The sequence below is a fragment of the Ziziphus jujuba genome, chromosome 5 (assembly GCF_031755915.1).
Source record: "Ziziphus jujuba cultivar Dongzao chromosome 5, ASM3175591v1".
Taxonomy (NCBI): Eukaryota; Viridiplantae; Streptophyta; class Magnoliopsida; order Rosales; family Rhamnaceae; genus Ziziphus; species Ziziphus jujuba.
This window is the reverse complement of record NC_083383.1, coordinates 11,230,104-11,238,428: the sequence shown is the minus strand read 5'-3', so window position 1 is coordinate 11,238,428 and position 8,325 is coordinate 11,230,104. Positions and strand designations below refer to the sequence as shown.

Genomic DNA, 8,325 nt, shown 5'->3' with positions numbered 1-8,325 from the left:
TTAAATTCCAACCATCTTATTATTACTTTTTCCATTTTTTTAATTTATTTTTTTCTTTGGGATTGCTTTTTCCAACTATCTTATTTATGTAAGGAAAGTGGGATGTTTGATAAAAAAATAAAAATAAATAAATAAAGGGAAAAAATTACACTTCAGTATCCATTAAAATTACATTTTCTTGTAAAGTTAAAAAGGGTCATGTGCTATTCACATAACATATTATTTACCCCAGTTATTTTTTCTTTCATTGTATGCTATTACAAATAAAATAATAATAATAATAATAATAATAATTATGAAAAAAAAAACTCATCACTTTGGTTTAGTTGGAGAAGAAGACATTATTTACCCCAAAATGCTTTTTTTTTCTTTCTTTTATTTAGTATTATTTTTATTATTTTATTTTATTTTTTTTGGCTTTATGCTATTAATCTGGGAAAAAACCAAGGACAAAACTCAATCGTTTTGGTACAGTTGGAGAAGAAGAAAGAACGTAAAAAATCTTATAAATATACCTTAACACAAAATAAAACAAGAAACGAACTCTTACCTCTTTCTCGATCATTTCAGATCTCTATTTCTCTTTGCAGATGGAAAAAATAAGAAGAAACAATTATAATCGACCCTTGTGAGCAAAAAACTCATCATAGAAAAGAAGAAACCCATAAAGATAAAGGTTTTTTTTAGCCCTATGATGCTCCAGGCCAACAAATGGTTCTCAGTTCCAAGCAATTGTTCAAGAATTAACTGGTAAAATTTTTTGATTTTACAGTATCAATACCCAATTCCCAAACTATTTGATAGTTCTTATAAAACCTCTCAATTTCCAAATTTACAAAATTCCGAAATTAATCCCAACTTCTAAAATTCTGATTTACAATGTCTCCTCTTCTTCTTCTTCATCGTTGTTCTCTAATGGCAGCAAAACAGAATATTCTGCTTCTTCAGTAAAATGGTGAGTCTCGTGTTGGTTTTAATTGTCAAATTTGATTTACGAGAAATTAATGCAAAAAAAAGAAAAAGATAAAAAGAAAGTTTATTTTTAGATTTTTAAATTAATTATACACGGTCTCATAAATATTAGATTTACCAAAAAAACTACTTCATCTTCCCTCTTTTTATTTTTTATATTTTTATATTTATTTTAGGATTAGGATCTTTTCTTTAAACTATTATTAGTTGATCTGCCAACATCATATTTCTGGTAATTTTGTCATTTATGCATGCTTTACCTGCAAGGCAACTTATTATCCATAAAATTCCCGCTTTTGAGCAAGGCTAATCCTTTAGACATGTGATGTTGGGTTTCAATTTATCCGTCAACATGTCCTTTAGAATCTCGATACAAAACCTCCTCAAACCATTTTAGATTGGTCAAGATCATCATTGAAAGAATAGAGGGGATAGAGAGAGAAAAAGAAGCAGGAGGGTGGCGTTCGTAGAGCATGTAATAAAAAAATTGTTTGAAAATTTTTAAAAGGGCAAAAAGTAGAAATCACTATCAATAGAGCAACGGGAGTCTCATGCTGTTGGCAACTCATCCCTTGTTAGGTAATATGAATACAAAAAGCAGAAAAGAGGCTCTAAAGGAAAAAAAAAGAAAAATCTAAAAATAAAATAGATAAAATGGTAATTTAGGAACTATATTGAGATCCTTTAGTATTTTAAGTAGAATTTTTCAAGAAACAAAAAAAAAAAAAAAAAAAAAAAAAAAAAAACGAAAAATCAGTTTTGGAGGTAAATAAATGTCACATAAGTAGCACGTGAACATATTTAGATAAATATGTAAATTTTTAATAGTATAGGGTATCAAATGTAAAAACAAAAATAAAAAATTCAACCCACAAAAAAATGTAATTTTAAAATGTATTAACGTATATCGTGTTGAAAAAGTGGTAATCTTGTTATTTTGTGCAAACCAAAGTTTACCAAGGTTTGCACTCTTTTTATTTATAAGAAATATTTTGTTGAATATCTTAAAACAATATTTATGTCTATGTTTTATGTTCTTTTTAATGTCTTTTTGAATACCTAAATTTTGTTGTATTTATCTTAGAAGTTGTCTCTTTGTTGGATATTGATTTTGTTTTGTAAAATGGCTATATGCTGAAAATTATGTTTCCAACAACATAGGTCCATTTTTTAGGCTGACATATTCTGGGTTTTTGGAACCAGGTTATGATTTTTGGATATGTTGTAATACATATGTAAAAGAAAATAAAGCAAAAAGAATGACTTAAAAAGGACTTGGGAAGCCAAGATATGCAGGTTGCAAGTTGGCATAACTGCTGAGATTTCCAGCAGTTATGGCCCATGGGTTTGAGATAAATTGGAGACCTTACCCAATTCTTTTGTACCTGATCTTCTCCAAATTTCATCCTTAATATTTCAATATGCCACATGTCAACATTCAAGCAATTTGGATGAAGATATCCTAGCCTTCCATCAGGTCAAATTAGCATTACCCGATTTGGAGGAGACAGTATTTTGAAGTTCAAAGTCCCACCAATCTTTGCCATATTTGTACACTCACATGTAAGCTGGTGATTGAAAGGGTTATGTATTGGAATTTGGAGTGGAAAATGTGAAATTTTTGAATTCTAAAATGCAACAAATGAATGAAATGAAATGATAAATTGTGCTGTCTAGTTTGTGTGGCCTATTTTAACATCTTATCTTATTCTTCATCTTCTTCTTCTTCCTTCCAAACTAAAACCCTAACAAACCTCAATATCACCATACCAAAACAAACACAAAAATCACCTAAATACCAGACCGAAAACCAGATTAAAAGCTGTGCATAAGACTAATAACTTGTGTACAACACTCTTGACCAAGTGAAACCAAAAACCACACCAAACTCCAATATATCGGAAAGCATAATGTAAAATTTAGGGAACCAAATATATATTTAAGTTATTTTTTTCTTAATTATCTAAAAAATACTATACATATTTTTTACAAAATAAAAAAGCTTAGGCATAATGTGGCTAGGCCACTAACTAAAGGTACAAGTGGAATTCTATCAAAAAATAAAAATAAAAATTCTAGTGTATTTATTGAAAAATATCGAATATCGATAAAAATTCATAAAAAATAATAATAATTTTGGATATTTTGAACCTTGAATATAATACATTATCAAAATTGTAGACTTAATTAATTTAATTATATATTAAGTGATTGGTAAGAAGTGATTAGTGATAACTATTCATATTAATATATTTATTACGCAATATTAGTTTCAAAAAAAAATTTATAGATAAGTTTTATAGGAACTTCTGGTATTTTCTCCCTCAAAAAAAAAAAAAGATTTGGTATTCTATTGTAAAATAAAATTAACAATCTTCTTATGTTAGTAACTATATAAATTAATAAAAATAATGCGATATAATATATTTTTTTTATAAAAATGATAAATTATAGTTTGAACACTTAAGTTGGTATTATCTATATACCAAAATATCTATCTTACTTTTTTTCTTTTTTTTTTTCAACATGTACTTTGCAACATATATTCAGTTATACCGAACCATGATGGCCAACCTCAAATCCACTTAATCTTGGATTCCTTTGTTATTTTTCGCAAGGTCCTTCTTTTTATGTTATTTTACTTGAAAGCTGACTACTAGTTTCCTCAGCTTTCTTCTGAATTAATTGTTACGTGTATATATATATATATAGATATATATATATATATATATATATATATTTGGATGGTGAAATATCAAGTTTGACAATTACCAGTCATTTGATGTCGACTTTTCCTAGCCAATGGCCAAAACATCAATAATTATTAGCACTGTTTAGATTCTTTGTTTTTGATAATTGGGAAAAATTTATTTACACTTTCAAATTTGAAGAAAGTCCATGGAGACTTTAAAGTTTGAAAAATCATATTTTATATTTAAAAAAAATCATTATTTATCATTTCTGAAGTTAATTTTTTAGCAAATCCATTTATAAAAACTCTATTGTAACCCCTTTTTAATTTCATTGATTTTATGAGCTTTTTATTTAATAGTCTAAAAATTAAAATTTATTTATTATTTTTTAATTATATTGTTTATGATTATATAAATAAAGTTTATAGTAAATAATATTTTTAGTGTACATTATTATAAAATAAATGATAGAATAATAATGTAAGTATCTATTTTGATACGTAAAGATCTTCAATCTTGGGTACTGAAGATATCTCTTAATTCAACTGATAAACGATTGCAGATAAAGATATACACCACAATGTCTTTGGAAGATGCCCGTATGACTCTGACTAATTATAGAACTGTCAAGTAAGTCAAAAGAAGAAAACGTGCAAATTAAAATGACACCAGGAAAAATTAGCTAGGCTTACAATAAAACGTACTGTCTCCCTTGGACTTTTTGTTGATAACTCTAGTTCTCAATTTCTTCTTATTAGCAACAAGAAGAAACTTATGTGAATTTCTATAAGTCTCTCATTTTATGTTGATTCAGGAGTTGGAAGCAGAATTGAAGTTGATGCGACAAGAGGATTTCAAAGATGTGGCTAAGGAGTCTAATATTCTAGATCAATTGAGAGTGCAGCGTGAGAGATGGCAATCCATCCTTCGTCAGAAATCAAGAGAAGTTTGGTTAAAAGAAGGTGATAGGAATTCTAAATTCTTTCATTCCAGCCTGCTTATTCGAAGGAGAAGGAATCGCATCAATGCCATTAAGGAGGAGCATAATTGGATCTATGTTTTTTACCAGATCGGCATGTACTTCATGAATCAGTTCAAAAAGCTGTACAAGTTAGACTTCCCGAGGATCCCAGAAGAGGTTAATTTATTGGGAAAAAATTACATCTCTAGACAAGAAAATCTGGATCTCATTAGAATCCCCACAGCTGAGGAAATCAAGGATGCTATTTGGAGCCTTCACCCTCTAAAGAGCCCTGGTTTGGATGGATTTTCGGGTATTTTCTTCAGGAGCTACTGGAGAACAATGCAGGATAGAGTTGTTAAGTTCACGCAGTAATGCTTCAGAGTTAAAAGAATTCCCTTTTCGCCTAATGAAACATTCATTGTGTTAATCCCCAAAACAAATCAACCTCAGAACTTCAATCATTTCAGACCGATCAGCTTGTGCAATTTTGTCTACAAGATTGTGGCGAAAATTCTGGCAAAAAGACTTAGCAATCTTATGGACAGGATCATCTTGCCCAACTAAGGTGCTTTCGTCAAAGGCTGGTGAATTGCGGAAAATACTGTCATTGCTCATGAAGTAGTCCATAAAATTCGAACTCATAAAGGAAAGAAAGGATTGATGTTAATCAAAATCGACTTGAAGAAGGCCTATAATAGATTAGAATGGAACTTTATTGATAAGGCCTTTGAGGTGTGGGGATTCTCTTAGGAGTTTCGATGGTTGACTCAAAGCTGCATTAGTTCGGTCAGTTTTTCTTTGCTATTGAATGGGGGTAGATGTAGGTCCTTTAAACCGGAGAGAGGCGTCCGGCAAGGAGACCCACCGTCGCCACTATTGTTCATCCTAAGTTCAGAGTTTCTAACTCATTTACTATGGAGAGAGGAGGACCAAGGAAGGATTCACGGCATTCAGATTGCTCGTAATGCTCCTGCCATATCTCACCTGATGTATGCAAACGACCTGTTGATTATGTGTTGAGCAGACCCTCAAGAAGCTCTTACAGTCAATGATTGCCTAACTAGATATTGTAGTTGGACTAGACAGCAGACCGGTTTTGAAAAATCGAATATCCTCTTCTCAAAGGTCACTCCCAAGAAAGACAGAAAAGTGATCAAAGATATTTTGGGGTTTAAAGATATAAGAAATAATGCAATCCATCTAGGAAACTCTCTAGTCATGAGAAGGAACAAGACTAAGGAGTTTTTCAAGCTCAAAGACAAAGTCAAAAGCAGGCTGGAAGGTTGGAACAGACATCTTCTTTCCAAAGCGGGCAAAGTTACTCTCATTAAGTCAATCGTTCAAGCCATTCCTACATACACCATGTCTACACACCTCCTTCCTTCGGGAATTTGTGAGGATCTGGATAGGCTAGTGCACAATTTCTGGTGGGAAACCAATCCTAAGAGCTCAGGTTACTTGGCTCTAAAAGCATGGAAGGACATATGTAAGCCAAAGGATTTGGGAGGGCTGGGATTCAGAAGGTTCATGGATATGAATTTGGCTCTTCTCGCCAAACTCGGTTGGAAGATAGCTTGCGAAGAAGAATGTTTATAGACCAGACTGCTTAGGACCAAATACCTTTCTAACTCAAATTTCTTTGGATATGCCCTGAAGATAAGAACTTCCAATGTTTGGAGAGGGATAGTCAAATCCAGGAAGATCCTTCGCAAAGCCTCATGCTTTCGGTTGGGTAATGGTTCTTCTATTGATCCTTGGACAGACCTTTGGCTTCTTGGTCTCCCTAATAAGATCCCCACAGCAAAGGAGGGCTCAGATATTGCAACCTGGCATAGGGTATTTGAATTATGGGATGAGAACTCGCATGCATGGAATGAGAGGTCAATCCGCAGCTTATGTAATTTGGAGTCGGTAGAAGCCATCTTACAGCTAGAGATGCCACCTTTTCAATGTGAAGACAAGCTTATTTGGCAAGGTAATAAGGAAGGAATTTTCTCTGTAAAGAGCTGCTATGACTTTTTGTTCGAAGATGACAAGTAGAGAGCTGACAATGGAAAATGGCGGAATCTCTGGAAGCTTAAAATTCATGAGAGGCTGAAAATCTTTCTTTGGAGAGTGCTTGCCAACGTTATTCCTACCCGAGAGGATCTTTTCAATAAACTTGGCAAGGGTGAGCAATACTGCATTTTTTACGATGCTGAAGTTGAAACGGCATTCCACATTTTCAAAGAATGCCACTGTATTAGAAGGATTGCTTTTGCCAGCAAATGGGGATGTATGATAGACAATTGGGAGGTGTCTAATGTTGAAGAGCTTGTGGATCTCTGCATCAACCCAAGACCCGGAACCTGCCCACAAAACATGGAGGGAGGGACCTTCTCTATTTTTCTTTCCACTCTATTATATTTTGCCTGTAAATGCAGGAATGAGAAGATTCTCTCCAATGCTTCTCCTAATTTAGACGTGGTCGTTCGCTTCAACTGACTTGTGGAAGATTTCATAGCTTCAAAGGCTTCAGTCAAGGATGGCTCTTCAAAGATCACAGAATGTTGGAAGGCTCCCCTAGCAGGATGGAGGAAAATCAATGTTGATGCTGCCTTTGTTAATGGCAATGCAGGCTTAGCATTTGTAGCCAAGGACAGCAATGGACACATTATACAAGTTGGTTCGAAGAGGGAGTTTTGCACCTCTCCTGAGGAAGCAGAATCAAGGTTCTTGCTTGTCAGCTAAGGAGGTTGCGAATTTGAAGTGGGATAAGATTTACTGGTCTTCATATTCGACTTCGATAGTAAACGGGATAAATAACCAGACCAACCCCTCCTCCTGGTCAACCAGATATGACTTCCCTTTTCTCAGACACCTCTTCTCTATTTTTAACTGGTTTATTTCTTGGAACTCTAAGACTTCTAATAGGCTAGCAAATTTGTTAGCCAAGAAAGCCCTTCACGAAAACTTGTTTTTTAATGTAAGTAGTGATTTAGCTTCCCTCTCTTGTGAAATTTTGAATATCCAAGCTCTTGATATGCTTGGATGTGGTGTTTCTTTGTAATTCTTCCTCTTTGGAGGCTTTTTGGTGATTTTCACAATACACCTCAGTTTCTATAAAAAAAAAAAATTGGCATTGGTACAAATAATTATAAATTAGTTTTTTTTTCTTTTTTTCGTCAGACTAATATGTGTAGCCATGACTCAACCCATACACAGTAGACATAGTGTAAACGTGGGTTTTTAGCTTTAAAAAAGAAAAAGAAAAAGAAAAAAAAAAACCCAGTTGTATTATAGCATCAAATTGTAATTCTGCACCTTACAATATTACAGCATGAAACCATCCAAAATAATAATAGAATTTTTCCAAACATATGACATTATGACACGAGATCATTCAAAATAATAACAGAGTTTATCAAAATAATTGGAATCTCATATACTAAACATATAGATTAGGGTTTCAACCAAACTTCCCACTTATTGTTATAAATAGCCTACATATTTTAATGTCAACCATGTGATCAGCGATCGAGATATATATAGTGTCATTTTGATGAAGAAGCAACCATAGTTTGCTTTTCACTTAAATTATTTTGTCTTTTCATCACTTAATACTTTCACATATCATATCACACTTCGATACAATTAGAGACAAAAAAAATTGGGACTTGTGTGGGGCAGGTTTGGAATCATGGTAAAAGTAAAAAA

The 8,325-nt window shown here is 32.7% G+C and overlaps 1 long non-coding RNA gene across 1 annotated transcript; it reads left to right on the top strand.

Annotated features, from left to right (window-relative positions):
- The first annotated feature begins 427 nt into the window (after positions 1-427).
- LOC125423021 (uncharacterized) lies at positions 428-2,660 on the top strand. The gene is made up of 2 exons (XR_007241555.2): positions 428-955; positions 2,176-2,660. It is a non-coding gene; the product is annotated as an uncharacterized LOC125423021 (long non-coding RNA).
- Positions 2,661-8,325: the final 5,665 nt, after the last annotated feature.